This window comes from Myotis brandtii, unplaced genomic scaffold, assembly GCF_000412655.1.
Source record: "Myotis brandtii unplaced genomic scaffold, ASM41265v1 scaffold49, whole genome shotgun sequence".
In the NCBI taxonomy this organism is placed as follows: Eukaryota; Metazoa; Chordata; class Mammalia; order Chiroptera; family Vespertilionidae; genus Myotis; species Myotis brandtii.
In genome coordinates this window covers 3,837,245-3,860,241 of record NW_005368707.1, presented here as the reverse complement: position 1 = coordinate 3,860,241, position 22,997 = coordinate 3,837,245, and the positions used below count along the sequence as shown (strand labels likewise).

Genomic DNA, 22,997 nt, shown 5'->3' with positions numbered 1-22,997 from the left:
ATGTATTTTCACACGTTCACCTTCATTATCACTCATCTTTTATTTCTTTATTCTCCCTCTAGGGGCCCAGTGCACAAATCTGTGCACCTTGAATGGAACTGTGGGCCGCAAAGCTGCGGTAGGCACAGAGGCAGGTCTCAGCCCATCCTTCAAGCCCCCTCCCGGTCCCTCCCGCTGCGGTCCCTGATCCCCTGTCTGTCTGCAGCCCTGTGCCTGCCACCACAGATCTCACACACTGACAGCGCCGGCCCCGCTCACATCTGCTGAAGGCACGGATCAATTGGGGCTGGCGCCAGCAGGGGGTGCAAGTGGGGCCCGCGCCGTCAGTGGGTGCCAGCAGCAGTTGCTGCCCCAATTGCCCCTCAGGAGCAGGGGGAGGTGGAGAAGCCCTCAGGGGCGATCAGGGCAGGCAGCCATCACTCACACTCACTGATGGCGCCGAGCAATTGGGACCGGCACCAGGCACCGGCAGTGGGTGCGAGTGGTGGCTCCGGTGCAAGCTGCAGGTGTGAGTGGGGCTGGCGCTGGCAGTGGGTGCAAGTGGGGTCATCACCAGCAGCAGGTGCCAATGCCGGGCAGCACCATGGCACATGGGAGCAAAGAATTTTTAGTAACCACCAGAGGCTAGTCCCAATGACAGCAATCGATGCCCTGCCTTGGTCTGGTGCCCACACTCACCTGCTCCACCATCCTGCCGCAGCCAACACCCACCATGTTCCACGCACGCCCCCTGGTGGTCAGTGCACATCATAGCGACCGGTTGTTTGGGTCAGTTGTTCCCCCTGGTGGTCAGTGCACATGATAGCGACCAGTTGTTTGGGTCGGTTGTTCCGCCGTTTGGTCTATTTGCCTATTAGCCTTTTATTATATAGGATGAGCTCATATAAGTAGCACACATACAGATTCCTCGCTTCTTTCACTTTGAAGATATTTTTCTACATCATCTTGTCCAAGTAAGAGTCTATATATTACATTTTCTAATAAACTCTATTATAGGATGACTTTTATAAACCTGTTTAAGTAAGCTGAAAATCAGCTAGATGATGTAGAGTTTGGAACAGAAAAGAAATACTTTTTCTAAAAAACCTTCCTGACCAACTCCACCTTCCCACCTCCTATTCTTGTCTTGTGCTGAGGCTGTGTAATTGAATGCTGCCCTGAGACCTGAGACAATGGCTTACTTCTTCACATGTGTTTGGTAATGTCTTGTACTAGGCAACCATTGTGGGTGGCCTTGGAAATATGGTTTCTCCTCCCATGATAGGAGGATGGTTTCTCCTCCTTGGGTTCCCTTGGCCTTGGACCCATGAGCAAATGGTATGCATAATAGAGAGTGGGCACTCATGCTAGACATGAACTGGGTATGTGTCTAACTGGATAGACATCTGAAATAATAGAGGGCATTGTGACCAATGGTGCTGTGGTGTATTTCTAGCTTGAGGGACCCTCACATCTCTTGGTTTCTTGTGAGAAACTATTCTGCCCATCAATCTATGACTGAGCTATACCAACCCCTCTTGCTTCCATCCACCTTCTGAGTGCGAAAAAGTGACCAGAACTACCTCGTCCTATTAGGGGTAAGAGAAGGCTATGCGCCTATAAGAGTAGGGGAATCTTGCAAGGGATGTATGATTTTTCTGGCTGTTATCCACCCCCCATGCCCAAAAAAGAGAAAAAAAGGCAACTTTTTTGTGCTTCCATGATGAAAATACATATGTAGTTTGTTTACTCTTGCCCATGATAGCCAGGCTCTTGTGTACAAAACTTTGATTCAAGGCAATAACTACTACCCTCTTCTGTTATTCATTCACCATCTATTTCTGGGTGTCTGGAGAGAATTTGGAATTGGAGGATTTGATTTTTAAATCACTTTCCAGTATGTATAGTATATCCCATCACCAAATATGTTGATAAGTGGATCTGGTTTGTTCTGGAACTGTAATTTTTTCTTTTTTCTTCTCTTTTATTTTTTTGCACAGCTTACTACCTCTCTACTCCTTTTGTTTATTTTTAATTGGTTTGTATTATTGATTGTTAAAATATTACATTTCTCTCTGAAGTCATCAATAAGTAAGGAATAGGGTAGAAAATATAAGAACTAGCAGAGGATTGCATTTAGTAAAAAGAAATAATTATTAGGTTCATTGTCCCTTTCTCTAAATCAATAATTTTTAATAACAAAACCAAATATTTTTATTTTAAGGTATCTTATTTACTTATAAAAACATGACATTTATATGACAATATGTATGGCAGCTGTTTGGCAGTTAAATATAGTTAAGTCATGTGAACATGCCACTCTTTTGTGTTTAAATGTCCATGAAATAACTTTGCAAGAACTTTTCTATATATTATTCTTGTTCTTTTTGATAGTCATTGAGCTCTGGCTTTTTTGTTTTGTCTAAGATTATAAGGGTGCCTGCTCTCTTTTTATAATTTCTCTGATTCATGTTTAAGTACTACATTTTTAATATCTTGTGATGCCTACAAAAATACCCCTCCTGAATATTACATTTCTAAGGTTGTGGCTGTGGAGCCTTATTATTTTAGACTCACAATATCTAGTTTGGTGGCCACTACAGCAGTGGTCCCAGCACAGGATGACTCCACATGCTTCAGGGAGAGAACCGGCTCAGCTCACTTGCAGAGACACCCAACCAAGAGTCATTTTCAGTTCTCAGTCTGTCCCTAGATCGTTGGGTGGTTTCGAGATGACTACCATTGGCATTTTGGTTCTCTACAGCCACTTAGTCCCAGATGGTTTGACATTCCACTGTTGTTCAAAAGCAAAGCCTCCAGCAGGCCTAGACAGGACCCTCTCGATCCTCCATGGCAACTAGATTCATTATCATGACCAGTGCGCTCTGTTTTAGCAATTCTGGTATTGGTGGTGGCCAAACTGTTTGCATTGTGGTTCTCTTTCTTACAACCCCTTATCCCTGTTCCTCTTTAGAGATCATATAGCTCCATCTACCTCTCAGGGCTGCTGTAAAAATAACAGGTTAAAACTAACCAAAAACTGTTTGTAAAACCTAATCACTCTGTTGATGCACAATAAAACAATGCTCTGTTCTTTCTGAGGCAGGCCTGAGTAAAATATTCTACTGAGGGCAGCAGAAACAAAGTTTACTTTAGTTTATAAAAGCTTATTATGCTACCCTGGAAAAAAACTTCTGTGAGGTTGAATAATTCGTTTTTGATAACTCTGTGTGGATTAATATTTGTCACCCTATTTTCCCAAAGGAAAGATTAAAAGAAAATACAAGACTTACAAAAATAAAAGGCCCCACAATTACAGCAATATAGAGCTGGGCCAACGTGTTTATTTTCAAAACAGAAAACAGATCTTATAACAGTATATTATTATCGTAGCTGTTCCAATTAGAAGAAGGAGGGTGATTTGATTATTCTGAAGAAGCCTGTAATATGTCACAATGAAAATTTTGGGTTCTTTTATTCTCAACTTTGTCTTTGTAATGACTGTCTCCAAATTATATGTCATAGCATAGGAAAAATGATAATAACTGGGGAAAATAATGGGAGTAAAGTGAAGTATTTTATTTAAAAAATGTGTTTTTAGTGATATTATATTCATGTTTAAGCAAAAATAGATAATAAAAAGTATTTTTGAAGCTACAATCTGAACAATATTTCCTTATAAAAATGATATATCTGCTATTCACATGAAGGGAAAATCAAATTTTTCTCCATTAAATACAGACCTAAGACTGTTACTTGACGCTTGTTGGAATACGAGGAATCCATAATGTGTTTTTTAAGTAGCAAAGAAATGCTGTCGGTGCTGCTACCCTGGAGTGAACCCCCAGGACCACCAGCTTTCTGTAACTCTTTACTGAAAGCAGTCCCCTTCTATGCTCCACAATAGTTCTGCTCACGGGTGGCCCCTCTTTCATCTACACAGAACACTGGGGAGCTTGCTCCTCACGTGTCTGTGACCTACATAATCACGTTCTCAGAGATGGGACAGCAGCCTGCCCTTTTGAGACATTGCCCTGTATATTTTTTTCTCTTTTCTACAGCATCCTAAGATGGGTTAGAGACTAGGTGTGTTAGTAGAAACCTGTGTGGAGGGCTTAGCACCTCCATGGGACTTGGAGTGGCCCCATGACTACTAGTAATCACTTTGAAGAAGAATGAATGAACGTCACTTCTTCACTTGAGGAATTGTAGCACCATAGCCCTTACTTACTATGGACCATGCACAATACCAAGAACTTGACACTTAATATAAAGTTGATCCTTGAATAACATTGTTTCGTTCAATGTTGTTTTCTTATAACACTGATGAGAAAAAAATCAATTCTGTCTGGGCCACCGTCTGTGTGGAGTTGGCATGTTCTCCACGTGTCTGCGTAGGTTTTCTCCGGGTACTCTAGTTTCCTCCCTTGTCCCAAAGATGTGCGTGTGAGGTTAGTTGGCACGTCTCCATTGTCCCTGTCTCTATGAATGTGGATGTGGAGGTGTTGGGGGGTGTGAGTGCACCCTTTGATGGTCAGGTCCCACCTTGTACCTTGAGCTACCAGGACAGCTCTGACCACCCAAAATTCTGAACCTGAATAAGCAGGTTGGACAAGAATTCTCTTACTTGTTTTTATTCATCTTATTTATTTATTTAATTTATTTTGGTCTGGACAAAATATTTAATATTAAAACCAGTTTAAGTTTGATTAATGTCTTTTAGAGGTATTGCCATAAAGTATATATTGTTACCTAGATTTACAAAGAGTTTATGATATAATCTTTTGGTTAAGTATATTTGACAACCTTCCCAAAGTTTAAATTTTTATCTGAGAAATGACTTTTTAAAAAAAATATTTATTGTTGAGAATATTACAGATGCCCCTTTTTTGCCCCCCTATTGTCCCCTCTCCACCCAGTTTCTGCCTTGCCCCGCCCCAGGCCTTTACCACACTACAGTCTGTGTCCATAATTAAGATCTTTGGTTAATCTCTTTCTGCCCCCTTTCCCTGTTTCCCTCTGAGATTTGTCAGTCTGTTCCATGTTTCCATGCCTCTGTTAGGTTGAATATTTTATTCACAAGTTTATTTTGTTCATTAGATTTCTTGTTCATTTACTTTGACTTTTAGATTCAATTGTTGATAGATATGTATGTATTGCCATTTTATTGGTCAGATCCTTCTTCTTCTTCTTCTTCTTCTTCTTCTTCTTCTTCTTCTTCTTCTTCTTCTTCTTCTTCTTCTTCTTCTTCTTCTTCTTCTTCTTCTTCTTCTTCTTCTTCTTCTTCTTCTTCTTCTTCTTCTTCTTCTTCTTCTTCTTCTTCTTCTTCTTCTGCTTCTGCTTCTTCTGCTTCTGCTTCTTCTGCTTCTGCTTCTGCTTCTGCTTCTTCTTCTTCTTCTTCTCCCTCTTCTTAAAGAATACCCTTCACCATTTCATATAATACTGGTTTGGTGATGATGAACTCCTTTAGCTTTTTCTTGTCTGTGAATCTCTTTATCTGACTTCAATTCTAAATGATAGCTTTGCTGGGTAGAGTAATCTTGGTTGTAGGTCCTTGCTATTTATTTGAATATTTTTTGCCACTCCCTTCTGGAATGCATAGTTTCTGTTGAGAAGTCAACTGACAGTCCTATGGACACTCCCTTGTAGATAACTAACTTCTTTCCTCTTGCTGTTTTTAAGATTCTTTCTTTGTCTTTTTTTTTTAATTTTATTTATTAAATTGATTGGGGTGACATTGGTCAACATGAACACGTGGATTTCCATGTTTCAAAGACTTGTATATTGCACCATGTGCCCACCACCCAAAGTTAAATCTTTTCCTGTCACCCTCGTCCCTCTGGCAACCATCACTCTGCTGTTTGTGTTCATAAGTTTCAGTATTATATCCCACATATACCAGTAAGTGAAATTATATGGTTCTTAGCTTTTCCTGACTGACTTATTTCACTTATTTCTATTTCATCCTTTCTTATGGCTGAGTAGTATTCCATTGTGTATATTTACCACAACTTCTTTATCCAGTCCTCTATTGTAGGACACTTTGGTTGTTTGCATGTCTTGGCCACTGTGAATAATCCTGCAATGAACATAGGGTGCATATATCTTTGCAAATACATGATTTCAAGATTTTTTAGTATATACTCAGGAGTGGAGTTGCTAGGTCATATGGTAGCTCTATTCTTAATTTTTTTAGGAATTGCCAGACTGCTATCCATAGTGGTTTTACCAGTCTACATTCCCACCAGCAGTGAATGAGGGTTCCCTTTTTTCCACAACCTCTCCAGCACTTGTTATTGCTTGTCTTGTTGATAACGGCCACTCTAACAGGTGTGAGGTGGTATCCCATTGTAGCTTTGATTCGCATTTCCCTATCAGTGGTCGGCAAACTCATTAGTCAACAGAGCCAAATATCAACAGTACAACAATTGAAATTTCTTTTGAGAGCCAAATTTTTTAAACTTAAACTATATAGGTAGGTACATTGTTATTAACTTAATTAGGGTACTCCTAAGGCTTAGGAAGAGCCTCACTCAAGGGGCCAAAGAGCCGCATGTGGCTCCCGAGCCGCAGTTTGCCGACCACGGCGAGAACATCTTTTCATATATCTATTGGCTATTTGTATGTCTTCTTGGGAGAGGTGTATTTTCAGGTCCTCTGCCCATTTTTTTTTTTTGGATACTTTGTTTGGTGTTGAGTTTTATGAGTTCTTTATATATTTTGGAAATTAAACCTTTGTTGGAGCTACTGTGTGCAAATATCATCTCCCATCTGGTTAGCTGCCTGTTTGTTTTGTTGTCCATTTCTTTTGCTCTACAGAAGCTTTTTAGTTTGATATAGTCCCATTCCTTTATTTTTGCCTTTACCTCCCTTGCTTTCACAGTCAAGTCCATAAAATGTTCTCTACGACCCAGGTCTATAAGTTTGCTACCTATATTATCTTCAGTGTAACTTATTGTTTCCGGTCTTATGTTTAGGTCTTTGATGATTTTGAATTAATTTTTATACATGGGGACAAACTGCAATCCAGTGTCATTCCTTTGCATGTGGCTTTCCAGTTTCCCCAGCACCATTTATTGAAGAGACTATCTTTACTCCAATGTGCATTTCTGGCTCCTTTGTCAAAAATTATCTGTCCATATACATGTGGTTTTATAGCTGCGCTCTCTATTCTGTCCCACTGATCTGTGTGTCTGTTTCTCTGCCAATACCATGCTGTTTTGATTATCGTAGCTCTGTAGTATAATTTGAAGTCAGAAAGCATGATGCCTCCAACTTTGTTCTTTTCTTTTTGTTTTTTTTTTGTTTTTTGTTTTTTCAGGATTGCTTTGGCTATTCAGGGTCTTTTGTGGTTCTGTACAAATCTGATGACTTTTTGTTCTATTTGTTTAAAAAATGACATTGGGATTTTGATGGGGAATGCATTAAATCTGTATATTGCTTTGAGTAATATGGCCATTTTAACTATGCTGATTCTTCCAATCCATGAACACGGGGATATTTTTTCATTTTGTTGTGTCTTTTTCAATCTGTTTTAATAATGCTTTGTAATTTTCAGTATATAGGTCTTTCTTTTTTAATTTTATTCCTAGGTATTTTATTCTTTTGGTTGCTATTACAAAAGGAATTGTTTTTTCCATTTCTTTTTCTGAAGTGTTGCTGTTAGTATACAGGAAGGCAATGGATTTTTGCACATTGGTTTAGTATCCTGCAACTTGACTGTATTTGTTTATTGTTTCTAAGAGTTTTTTGGTGGAGTCTTTAGGGTTTTCTATATGCAGCATCATGTCATCCACAAAAAGTGACAGTTTGAGTTCTTTCTTCCATATCTGGATGCCTTTTATTTCTTTCTCTTGCCATATTGCTCTGGCCAGGACTTTCAGCACTATGTTGAATAAGAGTGGTGATGGGGTGGGACACCCAGCACTTCTTTCCATTTCTGAGGAAAACTCAAATGTCCAAAAAAAGAAAAAAAGAATTAAAACGCATTAAAAGATTTATTTGGATAAGTTGCCCATAGTGAATTTTCCCCCAGGAAGAGGGCAGGAACAAGTAGGTAGACATTTCTGTTTGGATAGAAGCGGGAAGGCAGGAAATTTTGTGCAATGTCACCATGAGTGCCTCAAAGCTGTATTAGTGCCATTGGAATAATAAATTTAATTATGGTGGTGGGGAAAAATAAAAGAGTGGTGAGAGTAAACATCCTTGTCTTGTTCCTGATCTTAGGAGAAAAGCTTTCAGTTTTTTGCCATTGAGTATGATATTAGCTGAGTGTTTATCATATACTAGGGTCCCAGTGCAGGAATTTGTGCACCTTGAAAGGAACTGCAGGCCGCGAGACTGCGGTGGGCACAGGGGTGGGTCTCAGCCCATCCTCCTCATCCCCACCCAGCCCCTCCAGCCACAGCCCCCGGTTCCCTGTCTGTCGGCAGCCCCCGCCACCACTGTTCCCATGTGCTGACAGCACTGGCCCTGCTCACACCCACTGATGGCGTGGAGCGATTGGGGCTGGCGCCAGCAGTGGGTGCAAGCAGGGCCATTGCCATCAGCAAGTGCGAGGGGCAGTTGCTGCCCCGATTGCCCCTCGGGAGCAGGGGAGGTGGAGAAGCCCTCAGGGACGATCGCGGCCAGCAGCCACCATTCACACCCGCTGAGGGCACCGAGCAATCAGGAGGGGCAATCAGAGCTAGCAGCCACTGCTTGCACCTGCTGACAGCACCGGGCGATCAGGGCCAGCACTGGGCACTGGCAGTGGGTGCAAGTGGCAGCTCCGGTGCCAGCAGCAGGTGCGAGTGGGGCCAGCACCGGCAGCAGGTGCAGGTGCTGGCAGCAGGTGTGAGCACCCAGCGGGACTGTGGCAGGTGGGAGCGAAGAATTTTCAATAACCACCAGAGGCTTGCCCCAATGACAGCAACCAGTGCCCCACCTTGGTCTGGCACCCCCACTCACCTGCTCCACCATCCTGCCATGGCTGATGCCTGCCATGTACCGTGTGCGCCCCCTGGTGGTCAGCACATGTCATAGCGACCAGTTGTTTGGTTGTTCAGTTGTTCGCTGTTCGGTCTATTTGCATATTAGGGTTTTATATATATAGATGGCCTTTATTACGTTGAGGTACTTTCCTTCTATTCCTATAATGTTTTAATCATAAATGGATACTGTGTCTTATCAAAGGCTTTTTCTGCATCTATTGATAAGATCATATGATTTTTATCCTTTCTTTTTTTTAAGATGGTGATTATGTTGATTAATTTGCAAATGCTGAACCATCCTAGTGCCCCTGGAATGAGCCCCACTTGATCATGATGTATTATTTTTGAATGTACTGTTGTATTCGATTAGCTAGTAATTTGTTTAGGACTTTTGCATCTGTATTCATCAGGGATATTCGTTTGTAGTTTTCTTTTTTGTGTTATCTTTGCCAGGTTTTGGTATCAGGGTTTTATTGGCTTTGTAGAATGTGTTAAAAAGTATTGCCTCGAGAGAGACCAAGATGGCGGCATAGGTAAACACCGTATTGATAAGATCATATGATTTTTATCCTTTCTTTTTTTTAAGATGGTGATTATGTTGATTAATTTGCAAATGCTGAACCATCCTAGTGCCCCTGGAATGAGCCCCACTTGATCATGATGTATTATTTTTGAATGTACTGTTGTATTCGATTAGCTAGTAATTTGTTTAGGACTTTTGCATCTGTATTCATCAGGGATATTCGTTTGTAGTTTTCTTTTTTGTGTTATCTTTGCCAGGTTTTGGTATCAGGGTTTTATTGGCTTTGTAGAATGTGTTAAAAAGTATTGCCTCTTCTTCTATTTTTTGGAAGAATTTGAAAAGAATAGGTTTTAGTTCTTCTTTGAATATTTGTTAGGTTAGAATTCACTGGTGAAACATTCTGGTTTTGGACTTTGCTTTTGGGGGGAGGTTTTTGATGTTTGTTTCAATTTCCTCACTGCTTATTAGTCTACCTAGATTTTCCAATTCTTTATGATTTAGTCTAGAAAGATTATATATTTCTAGGAACTTATCCATTTCTTCTAGGTTATTAAATTTGGTGTCATAAAGTCTTTCATAATATTCTAGTATGATTCTTTGTATATCTGTTATGTCTGTGGTGACTTGCTGGTGGCAAAGACCAATAGTAATTAACATATAAATGCGTGAAGTCCGTCAGAAAGCTGATGGACTTCGATATTCAGCAAGGGCTGAAAATCTGCATATTATTACCTACTGCTGGCTGAATGGCTGAGGGCAATCCCCTAACCTGATAAACCTTTATTGTTTACCAGATCTTACCACTGATGTCTGTTTGCTTTGCTAAAGGGAAAATGTATATTCTAGTAAATAAAAAGCTATGGGTCCAGAGATTCGGAGAGCCATTCCACTAGAGAAGGGCCTCCGCCTGGATCCCCCAGTGCTTTCCAAATTTATATTTCTTACCTAGTGTATCCATTTGTGTGTGGCCCCTTCTCCAGATTCTGAATCCTTGCTGCAAAAAGTTGTGGCAGTGACTTCTCCTCTCTCATTTCTGATTTTGTTTATATGGGTATTTTCCCTTTTTTCCTTAGTGAGTTTAGGAAGGGGTTAGTCAATTTTATTAATCTTTAAAAAAAACAGCTCTTTGGTTTTTTTGTACAGTCTTTTTGTTCTCTATTTCATTTAATTCTGCTCTAATTTTTATTATTTCCTTTCTTCTACTGTTGCTGTTGTTCTTCTTTTTCTAGCATTTTAAGGTGTGATGTTAGGTTGTTTAGTTGGGATTTCTCTTGTTTCCAGAGATAGGCCTGTAATATATAAATGCCCCTCTTATTACTGCTTTTGCTGTATCCCAGATGTTTTGATATGTTGTGTTATCATTCTCATTTGTCTCTATATATCTTTTGATCTCATCTTTTATTTATTCTTTGACCCAGTCATTATTTAGTAGTATGTTGTTTAATATTCATGTATTTGTGGGGTTTTTTACTTCCTTTTTGCAGTTGATTTCTAAAAATATATGCTTGATATAATTTCAATCATCTTGAATTTGTTGATGCTAGTTTTCTGACCAACATATGGTCTAACCTTGAGAAAGTTCTATGTGCACTGGAAAAGAATGCATGATCTGATATTCTGGGATGAAATGTTCTGTAAATGTCAATTATGTCCATTTGGTTTAGTGTTTCATTTAAGTCTGATATTTCTTTATTGATTTTTTATTTGGTTGATCTGTCTAGAGTTGTCAATGGAGTGTTAAGGTCTCCAACTATGATTGTGTTTTAATCTGTTTCTCCCTTTAGTTCTGTGAGTAGCTGTATAATATATTTCAGTGCTCCCTGATTGGGTGCATATATATTAAGAAGTGTTATGTTTTCTTGTTGTAGTATTCCCTTTATCATTATAAAGTGTCCATTTTTTGTCTCTTGTTACCTTTGTTATCTTGAGATCTATTTTGTTAGATGTAAGTATGGCAACACCTACTTTTTTGTGGATATTATTTGCTTGGAGAAACATTTTCCACCCTTTTACTTTGAATCTACCTTTGTTTGTGCTATTTAGATGTGTCTCTTGTAGGCAGCATATGGTTGGTTTTTGTTTTTTGATCCACTCTGTTACTCTGTGCCTCTATACTGGTGCATTCAGATCATTTTATATTTAGGGTAATTACTTGTGCATGAGGATTTCCTATAGCCACTTTATCTTTTGTTTTCTGGTAGCTCTGTGCCTCCTTTGGTTACTTTCCTTTATGCTTCTGAGTGTTGTTTTTGTTTGATGGTATTCCATACTTCTTTCCTCCATTTCCTCTTTTTTAAAGCTATATGTCCTGTTTTGGGGACTTTTGTGTAGGCTTATAAAAAGTGAAGTTGCAAATATATCGTAGTTTTTTCCCTTTTGAGTGCATCTGATATTTATCTTCCTTTGCCAGTTCATACCTTTCCCCCTCCCCCTTGTATGTTTTTGTTGTCACAAATTATCCCTGCTTATGCTACATATTTTTTGGCAATCTCACTCATAGTGTTGTGACCTTATATTCTTCGTTTCAGGTAGAATAACTCCCTTGAGTATTTCCTGCAATTTAGGTTTTCTAGTGATAAAATCCTCAGCTTCTATATGTCTTCGAATGTCCTTATTTCTCCTTCATATTTAAAGGATAATTTTGCTGGATATATTATACGTGGCTGGTAATTTCTCTCTGTCAGATGGTTGAATATCTGGTTCCACTCTCTTCTGGCTTGTAGAGTTTCTCTGAGAAGTCGAATAAAATTCTGATGGGTTTTCTTTTGTAGGTCACTTCCTTCTTTTCCCTGGGTGCTTTCAGAATTTTTTCTTTGTCATTAATTTTTTACAGCTTTGTTACCAAGTGCCTTGGAGAGAGTCTCTTTGGATTGATGTAACTAAATGTTCTGTTTGCTTCTTGGATCTGAGTATCTAGTTCTTTCCATAAATTTGGGAAGCTCTCATCCACTATTTCTTTTAATAGACTCTCCATTCCATGCTTCCTCTCTTCCTCCTCCACAATGCCTTTGATTCTCATGTTACTTTTTCTGATGGAATCAGAGAGGTCTCATAGAGCTCTCATTTTTCTTTATTTTCCCTCTGCGTCATTTCTTGATTACTATTTTCAGTATTACTAGTTCTGTCTTTTAACTGGCTGGTCCTGTTTTCTATTCTCAACAGCTCACTCTTTTTTTTTTCTTTCTGTCTTTATTGATTAAGGTATTACATATGTGTCCTTATCCTCCCATTGCCCCTCCCCCCACCCCCCCGGTGTCTGTGTCCATTGGTTAGGCTTATATGCATGCATACAAGTCCTTTGGTTGATCTCTTCCCCTTACCCCCACTTTCCCCTACCTTCCCTCTGAGGTATGAGCATCTGATTGATGCTTCTCTGTCTCTGGATCTGTTTTTGTTCATCAGTTTATGTTGTTCATTATATTCCACAAATGAGTGAGATCATGTGATATTTATCTTTCCCTGACTGACTTATTTTGCTTAGCATAATGCTCTCCAGGACCATCCATGTCAACAGCTCACTCTTGACCTTCTTAATTGCATACTTCATTTCCAGGATTTCTGATTGATTCTTTTTTAAAGTTTCTATTTCCTTGAAAAAAAATACTCATTTTGTTCATTGATTTGTTTTTTGAGTGCACTAAATTGCCTGTCAGTATTTTCTCATATTTCGTTGAGTATTTTCAAAACTGCAATCTTGAAATCTCTGTCATTTATATCACACTAGAGGCCCAGTGCATGAATTCGTGCACCAGTGGGGTTCCCTCGGCCTGGCCTGTGGGATCGGGCCGAAACTGACTCTCTGACATCCCCCAAGGGGTCTCAGATTGCAAGAGGGTGCAGGCCAGGCCGAGGGACTCCACCAGTGCATGATCGGGGCCAGGGAGTGATGCAGGAGGTTGGCCAGCCAGGGAAGGACTGTGGGAAGGCTCCAGGGTGTGTCCGGTCCATCTCACTCAGTCCTGATCGGCCAGACCCCAGCAGCAAGCTAACCTACCGGTTGGAGCGTCTGCCCCCTGGTGGTTAGTGCACGTCATAGCGAGTGGTTGAGTGGCCTTAGCATATCATTAGCATATTATGCTTTGATGGTTTGAATGGGCAACTGGATGACCAGACACTTAGCATATTAGGCTTTTATTATATAGGATAATTCCATGTGTTCCAGCCTACTATCTGGGGATTTTTCATTATCTTTCTGGTCATCGTCATTATTGTGGTTGTTCATGGTATTTGTTGTCCTCCTTTGTTTTCCCATTTATCTCTGAGGAGGTCTTTCTACTCTATTCCAGTAGATGGCACTGAATCGCAAGATTTTTACCTCTGTGGCCTCACAGTTTTGAGCCTCTGCAGTTTCTGTAAGGCAGTACTGCCTCTGCTGCTTGGGAGTGGGGTTTGTTTTTCCTCACTGTAATGGCGACCCCTGACCTCCATGGGTCCAGCCCAAGCACCCCTCCTGGGGCTTAGAGGGAAACAGTGATTCTACTGCAACAGCTCTTGGTTCACTAATAATATCCTCCTGGAGTCAACTCCAAGGGCAACAAGAGGCAAGTTTTGGGAGTCTAATCAGGGGCAGGGCTCTGATTTACTTTTCTTTTTTTTAAATAGATTTTTATTGATTTCAGAGAGGAAGGGAGAGGGGGAGGGAGAGATAGAAACATCAATAATGAAAGAGAATCATTGATCAGCTGCCTCCTGCACGCCCCCTATGGGGGATCGAGCCCACAACCCCACAACCCAGGCATGTGCCCTTTGACCGGAATCAAACCTGGGGTCCTTCAGTCTGCAGGCTGACACTCTATCCACTGAGCCAAACCGGCGAGGGCTCTGATTTACTTTCTTTGTCTGAAAGACCACCACCAGGCCCAGCATTGAGGAGCCACTGGGCAGCACCCATGCTCTGTAGGGAAGGCATCTGCTGACTCAGTGTTTGTTCCTGCTGCTCACATGCACAACTCAGACCTTCTTCCCAACACACCGTGATTCAAACACTGCACTCTCACTGCTTGTGCACCTAACCACACAACTCAGACAGACAATGTCTTCTCTTGTTGCTGGCAGCTCACCCCTTGCCACTCACAGATTACCTTGCTGGGCTGCCCCCCACCCCCCAACTTTCTGTTCCTCCTGGCCAGCCAGAGAAAGTGCCTGCTACTGCAGCTGGCTTTCTCCCCTTTCCTGGCCAGTTCCCAACTGCACTGCAGATTTACTGCCCTGTAGGGCTGCTGCATCCATGGCTAGCCATGTTCATGCCTCCCTCCCTTCTCATCTCCCCACATATTCCAGGAAGCCTCCTTAGGTGTTTCAGAGGTGGGTCTCTCAGGCATGCATCTGTGTTGAGCAGGAACTTCTTTGATTAATTATAGATTGTTAACTTGTTGAAATGTCAGGGTGAGAGGAAAAGACGTGCCCTTTGACATCACTTCTCTTTCTCTTTAACCCATGGCATTTTAATCATGATGTATCTTGATTTGGGCCTCTTTGGGTTCCTCTTGTTTGAGACTCTGCGCTTCCTGGACTTGTAAGTCTATTTCTTTCACCAGGTAAGGCAAGTTTTCTGTCATTATTTCTTCAAATAGGTTTTCAATATCTTGCTCTCTCTCTTTTCTCCTTCTGGCAAAATGCGAATGTTGGTACACTTCAAGTTGTCCCAGAAGCTCCTTATAGTATCTTCATATTTTAGGATTCTTTTTTCTTTTTGCTCTTTTGCTTGGGTGTTTTTTGCTTCCTCATATTCCAAATTGTTGATTTGATTCTCGAAATCCTCTGCTGTACTGTTGAATCCCTGTAAATTATTCTTTATTTCAATTCGTGTATACTTATTTTTTGACTGATCCTTTTTCATGTCTTTGACATTCTCACTAAGATCCTTGAAAGTTTCACTAAGTCTCTCAAAGCTCTCATGAAGATCCTTGAGTAACCTTATAACTGTGGTTTTGGAACTCTGTATCTAGTAGTTTGCTTGCTTCCATTTCTTTCATTTGTGACATGTTTCTTAGTCTCCACATGTTGGTTGCTTCCTTGTGTTTGTTTCTGTGTATTATGTAGAGCTTCTGTGTCTCCTGGAATTGGTAGAGTGGCCTTGTGTAGTAAGTGTACTGTAGAGCCCAGTGGCTCAGACTCCCCTGTCACCTGAGCTGAGCACTCTAGGTGCGGCCCTGTGTGGGCTAAGTGCACAGTCTTGTAGTTGAGCCTTGATTGCTATTGGCGTCATTGGGAGGAGTTGACTTCCGGGCCAATTGGCTGTGAGGACCAGCTGCAACTACAGTGGGAGAGTTGCTGTGCAGGAAACACTCCTATGGAGCAGGACTTGCTTCAGTGGGACTTTAGTAATTGTAAATTGCTATGGTCTGAAGCTGTCCACCGGGTGCACTGGCTCTAGGGCCTCCAGAAAGATGCAAAGTCAGCCACTTCCTGGGGCCACCCAGCAGGAGCTACAGAGGGATCAGCACACAGCTGCTATTTGCTATTTGTATTGGGCTTGGAGGTGCCCAGGCGAGGCCCAGCTGTGAAGCAAGGCAGGCTGTTGCTAGTGCCGGATCTTGGGCCTTTTATTGAGAGGTTTGGGGCATGCTGACACCAGCTGCAACTTGTTTGAGAGATTTTAGCAGTCTGAAAGCTGAGCCAGGACAGGCCATTCATATGGAAAAGTTGCTGCAAACAGCTTGGGTGGGGCTGCAAATTGGATGGACCAGGATCTCAGGGAATCACCAGGGCATAGCAGTGTGAGCCAGGCTGATGGAGACTCAGATATGGCCACTGCCAGTCAGTCCTGCAACAGGGAAGGTCCCAGCACAGAAACAATGATCCCTGCAGGCACCCCCATCTGGGAGGAAGCCGCCCCTGAGTTCCCACCCTGATACCAGACAATCCAGTTTCTCCCTGTATGTGTCTGGGTCCCCCAAAGCTACCTGCACTGAAGCCCAGAAGGATCGAGTTTGAGTAAGTTCATGCACTAGCCCTTTAAAAGGAGCACCTGGGCCTCCAGCAGCCTCCCTGTCACTCAGCCACAGTCTCTGCTGGTTTTTACAGCACATAGTTAGGGGGACTTCTCTTCCCAGCTTTGGAGCCCTGGGCTGAGGCTGGTGTGGGACTGGGACCCCTTGCTCCTCACAGGAGGCCTCCACAGAGAAGATCTCCCTCCCAATTAAAAAAAACAGCACACGTGGTTGTCAAATGAGCCCATTCCATACCTCTGCTCTTCCTACCAGTCTCGTTGTGCTTTCTTCTTTATTTCTCTAGTTGTAGGACTTTTATTCAGCCAGCTTTCAGGTGGTTTTGAATGATGGTTGTTCTGTATTTCAGTTGTAATTTTGATGTGGTTGTGGGAGGTGGCACATAGGGACGGTTACCTGTGCTGCCATTTTCTTGAGAGATCTTATTCATCTTTTTAAAATGTATGTTTAGCTCATATTTATTTTAATGTTTAATATTAGAAGTAATTTGGGTCTTTACTTAGAAGTTTGGTGATATTTTTGTTTTCAGAACATGCCATAGAAACTTAACTCTTGTTTCTATTGATTAGCCCCGTGATTTTCAACCTGTGTGCTGCAGGAGTTTTTAAAACATGCAAGACCTGACTATTTACTAGTATTCAGGGCCACTGACCTCTTTTCCCTTAGAAGGTCAAGTGAAAAACTGACAACAGCCAACACAACAATAGCCACTTGGTATGAATGAATCAAAATTATACCTTTTTTTTTTCTTTATCAGATCGGCAAAAAGTATAATATATTTTTTGGTGTGCCGCAGAATTTCAGTAATTAGGTTATGTGTGCCATTAGATGAAAAAAGTTGAAAATCACTGAATTAGCCTATGGTAAAACTTGTTTCCTCACATGCTGTTTCACTTAAAGTCGCAGTTTCCGAGAACCTATCCAGGAGAACTTCCTGTATATCATTTAATCCTCACAGCAACCTGGGGAAGTATATGTAATCATTATCCCCACTTTATAGCTAAAGACTTAGATACAGTGTGCATAAATAATTTCCCAATGTAATACTTTTAGCAATAAAAAAATAAAAATAAATAAATAAATAAAAAATAAAATAAAAATGAAAAAAAAAATAAAATAATTTCCCAAGGTCATATAACTAGCAAGTCAGCTAACTATTGTCCTATGGTCCTAACACATCTGTGCCTTATACAAATTATTATACAAAAAGGTGGTTTTGAGCTATAAAATGTGTTTTGTTTTCTCCCTAAACATATCATCTTGTTAGGTTTAAGGAAATTATCTCCCACTTTTTTTCTAGATCTTTTGTATTTTAAATTTAGGTGATGATAGTGGAATATGATCTATATGCCACCAGAGTTTAACAAATGGTGTGGGATGTAGATCCCTTGGCAAAATTTAGAGTGGGTCCCTCTGGCAAGATTTGAAGTAGAGAGGGGTTATTTGGTAATCTCTTGGTCAAAACAGGTCATCAGAAATCTCTTGACTAAGTATTCTTGGACCTCCACCCACAGCCAAGACAAGGCACTTACATCTTTATGCCTAGTTCCTTTTTAACTTATCCTGCCCTTCAGAGCCATAAACTTTCCGAATTTTATTTCAAAGGCTCTCTCCTCCCCAGTTTAGACTTTAAATGACTATTTCTGAAATTAAAAACAGAAAATCACAGAACCTTTAAATGTAGAAATGTGTGAACATAGAACAGCAACATGCCAAGTACAATTTTAACATTTTAAGTGTATTAAGAAATTGAAATGTATTTAAACTGTAGAAGAAGGCCTGGTAATACCATGCATCTTATGTATAAAATATGTTTTTTTTCTATTAATAAATGCAGCAAATGAACTGTGAGTAGGGAAACTGCCTTTTGCTACTCTTTGGAAAGATCCAAGAAAGTTGTGAACATCATCTCTTATTGTGTCATTTCTGCTGTTTATGCAGTCAGGCAGATTTAACATTAAGATCTCCTAGTCTGAAGAGTCATTTATAGAGATGCTAATTTGAGGAATTTGAAAAGAATGGCAATAATGTGAGCCAGTTTAAAGATGCCCAGCAGTTCATATATGGAAGGATGGTTTTTCAGAGATACCGAAGACCTTGTCAAATACATGGATGGAGCCAGACTTTCCAGCTAATTTCTAGATTGTTAAAAATGCCTTTTTTCTTTATTCCATTGGTCTTTTTGCTGAATAAAGTCATATTAGTATTTTGTAATTTAACACTGTTCAACTATATATTTATTAAATAAGTCAACCTTCTAGAACTGCAGTGTAGCAGTTAGAAGTTGATCTCAAGAAAAATAGCCCTCATTAAGTTTCAGCTAAGAATCAGAGTAAGTCCATTCAATTTTCAGAATAGTGGACCAACTTCCATGTAAAAAGGAATGCTTTTATAAATAATTAATGCCCCTTGCAACACAGGCACACAGAAGTTATTCATGCATAGTTAAAAAGTCATTTTTCTGAGACTTTGGCTAAAATCTGAGCTTTCATGGATGAAACATTTTGAGGAACATCTCCAGTATTCTCCTTGAGAAAATGAAGTAACAAAATCTATTAGATACTTAAAATTAGTAGATATTCTTTAAAGTGGCTCCAATGCGTTTTGTCTTGGCATGTTGTGGTGCTTTGGCACAAAATAGTGCCAGAAAGCTTTTTTTATCTTTGAAGATGATAGATTCTGCACATTTAATTCATTGTTCTGAGCTGATGGGTTGAAATATTTCATCTTTACATAATGGTTTTCATATTAAATCTCTGGACAATACAAGATTTTCTGGTGACTGCAATCGACCCCATATTCTAAATATAAAAAAAAATAAAGAGAGAAGGCTAACTTTCTTTCATTTTACAGGATTTATATAGTACTAAATATATGTGCTCAAACTGTCTTTTACAAAAGATTAAATCAGATGGTCTTCATAACAAGCCTATGGGCTTACTATTATTAGCCCCATTTTACTAGTATAGGGGAGAAAGTCAAGCAGCTGGCCAGCTATTACACAGACAGTGTGTGGTAAGCAAGAGTTCAACTCCTGCTGTCTGGTACCAGGGTCTGGGCTCCAACCACTGTACTATACTGCCTCGTGCCTCACACCAGACCACACTCATAGTTCGTAATGATGAGCTAATGATGGAAACAAGAATATTTAACATTTCCAGACCTCCTTCTGATCACTCACCAATAATTGCCTCCCCATAGACCTCATTCTAATCTTCAAAGTGAAGTTTCAGACTGAAATGTTAGACTTTGGAAAGGTAGAGCCTTTGAAATCACAGAGGGACAATCTTTGTAGATGGACTATGGAGAGTAACTTAACATCAAGAATATTTACAAACTGTCGAATCTCAGAGGGAAGGCAGGGGAGGGTGGGTGGGTAGGAAGAGATCAACCAAAGAACTTGTATGCATATATGCATAACCCATGGACACAGACAATAGGGTGGTGAAGGCAGGGAGGGGTGAGGGGTGGGATCAGGGGCTAAAAGAAGTTAATGGGGGGGATGGGAATATATGTAATAATTTTAACAATAAAGGTTTTTTAAAAAGAACCTATAAAAGCCTAAGTGACTGTTTGACTGTTCAACCATTCAACTATTCAACCAGTAGCTATGATGAGCACTGACCACCAGGGGGCAGACACTCAATGCACAGGCATGGAAACATGGAACAGACTGATAAATCTCAGAGGGAAAGGGGGAGAGGGAAGGGCAGGAAGAGACTAACCAAAAATCTTATATGCATACTAGAGGCCCGGTACACGAATTTGTGCATTAATGGGGTCCTTCGGCCTGGCCTGTGGGGACCGGGCTGAAACTGGCAGTCCGACACCCCCGAGGGGTCCCAGATTGCGAGAGGGCACAGGCCAGGCTGAGGAACGCCCCCCCCCGCCCCCAGGTGCACAAATCTGTGCACCAGGCCTCTAGTATTTAATATATTTTGTGAAAAAGCTTGAAAGTAAAGTTGAGACATTACAATTGGTTGGTACTCTACTTATTTGAAAAGTTTCTTTAACTTATAAATTCCATTGCCTATACCTTAAGTCCTCCAGCCCAGGCAGATGAGGTCAGAATCAGTGTGCATTTTATCAGAACAAAGGTGCAGCTGGGGCTTAATAAGAAGCCACCAGCCTCCAGCTCTTATGTTCTGCATAATGAGGAAAGCCATCAAAGCCATAACTCCCTAACTGACAAGGAACCAAGCAGCACTCTCACAGGTTTACCCACAGACATGGGTACTCCTGGAACAATAAAGATGTGCTGCTGTTGGTGGTATTGATGAAAATATGACCTATCCTGGAAGCTTTCAGATGTTAATTTACCCCCATCCTGACCAGGGGACTCTTCACTATTGGTCCAAAATAGAAAAGTGTAGTTTTTATTTTTATTTTGTAGCAGGAGATAGAGGGGATGGTGCATTGACAGAAAGGCAGCTAAAGGTGGGCATCCTGTAGATCCTGGACATCTGGGCATCATTAGCTGTGGAGGGGCCAGCCCACAGGAGAGGTAGTAGAAAGGGAAAGAATCTTTGGCCAGAGTGGGGAAGTCATGGCTGGAGGAAAAACTGGCTTAATTTTTGGAAAAGATTTTTCTTTGAAATGATTTTGGAAGCCATTCATTCTTTAAGTGCCCAGGATAAATAGTTTAGCTAGTATGTTACAGAAGGAAAAAAATACTAGATCCATCCATGAAGATGAGAAGGATTTCATTATATAATTCTCACTATTCAGAAAGCTTGCAAAGATCCCCCATCTCAAGGCTCACAGAACTCAGGCTCCAATAACTCTTCTGAAAGCAGTAACCCTGACATTCACTAAGCTTTAGTTGCAACCTCTTCCTGTCATGTGAAGATTTCAAGTGGAACTCATTTTTTTAGTCAGTGGAATTGGAAGAAGCAGCTTAGTCATCAATAGGTAAGTGTTATGGATTATTGGGGTTTTTTCCCTTCCTTTTTGGGAAAAATCACTTAGAATGATTTATCTTTACTCATTCAAAAGCTCTAACTACTTAAAGAGAGGGTAACCACAAAAATGTCCTTTAAAAGTGTTGCAGCAACAGCTGTCTAGAAGTTATTTAGAAGTAATTCACTGCTAAGAAAAGAATGATTATACAGATATCACATCTGTTAAAATGTCACTCTAACTAAAGTGTGAAAAGGACCTCAAGAGAGCTTATTTAGAGACCCTATTCTGTGATTTCGACAGATATTTTGATATTAAAGGTTAAATTATAAGGAGAAAAAAGTCTTTGTATCTCTAGAGTCTAAAATACTAGTAAAAAAAAACAAAAAAAGGTGTTTAATAAGTTTTTGATAGGTTATCATTCCATAGACTTTCTATGTAAACAATGCATTGGGCTTTGTCAGGGTCCTTGAAAGTGACTTTAGCAACTGAAAGCACTTGGATAAAGGAATGCAGCAGTGAAAACATGGCCTTCAGAGTCTGATGACTGGGAGTGAGTCTCACAACTCCTATTGCCTACAACTGAGTCCTTTGCAAGTTTCTGGACTCCTCTATACTACAGCATCATCCTATATAATAAAAGGGTAATATGCAAAATGACCCTAACGGCGGAATGACCGGGAATGACCGGTCGCTATGATGTGCACTGACCACCAGGGGGAAGACACTCAACGCAGGAGCTGCCCCCTGGTCGTCAGTGTGCTCCCACAGCGGGAGCTCCACTCAGCCACAAGCTGGGTGAATTTGGAGCCATCGGTCTTTCAAAATCTCCCGTGTCCTCAGCAGCACTAAGGATGTTTGACTGTAGCTTAGGCCCACTCCCCGTCAGTTGGACATCCCCCGAGGGCTCCCAGGCTGCCAGAGGGATGTCTGACTGCCAGCTTAGGCCCAATCCCCCAGGGAGCAGGCCTAAACTGGCAGGTGGACATCCCCTGAGGGGTCCCAGACTGCAAGAGGGTGCAGGCCAGGCTGAGGGACCCCCTGAGTGCCCAAATTTTCATGCACCGGGCCTCTAGTTTATAAATAAGGACCATGATGCTCTCTTGCAGGGTTATTGTAAGCATTTAACCAGAGATAACAGTTGTAGAATGCCTGGCATGAGAATAAGCATTCAATCAATATTAGTAATTGTTGTTTTAAAGATAACCCCTTTTTGTAACATTGGAGTCTCTCAGTATTCACATTTACATTAGATGATGCTGGACTTTGAATTTTTTCAAGCTGTTTTTATTTTTACAGGCAAAAACCATTGTCACATCAAGGAAGGCCAAATGGTAGATTATTATCTTATCCTAATATATAAAAAGCCAGGGGCCTTCATGACCGAAACACCCAGACGGACGACAGAACAGCAGGCTGCATGGGGCGACCAGGCTGGCAGGGGGGTTAGTGAGGGACGACCAAATGACTGAACAGCAGACTGCATGGGGCAACAAGGCCAGCGGGGGGGCAGTTGGGGGTGACCAGGCTGGCAGGGATGGGTGGCAGTAAGGGGCAACCAGGCCAGTGGGGGGCAGTTGGGGGCAACCAGGCCAGCAGGGATGGGTGGCAGTAAGGGGCAACCAGGCCAGTGGGGAGGGGAAGTTAGGGGTGACCAGGCAGGCAGGCAGGTGA

General features: G+C 41.1%; 1 protein-coding gene and 1 long non-coding RNA gene across 4 annotated transcripts in view; one reads left to right on the top strand and one right to left on the bottom strand.

Moving 5' to 3' along the window:
- Nucleotides 1-22,997, top strand: part of MKX (mohawk homeobox) — a 77,079-nt gene that overhangs the window by 47,067 nt on the left and 7,015 nt on the right. The gene's annotated exons all lie outside the window — the stretch shown is intronic.
- The window catches only part of LOC106727869, a 16,171-nt gene continuing 3,204 nt past the window's right edge, over nucleotides 10,031-22,997 (bottom strand). Inside the window, exons 2-3 of the long non-coding RNA XR_001364118.1 lie at nucleotides 20,765-20,770; nucleotides 10,031-10,101 (exon numbers count right to left, since the gene is read on the bottom strand). This is a non-coding gene — a long non-coding RNA (uncharacterized LOC106727869). The remainder of the gene's footprint in view (nucleotides 10,102-20,764; nucleotides 20,771-22,997) is intronic.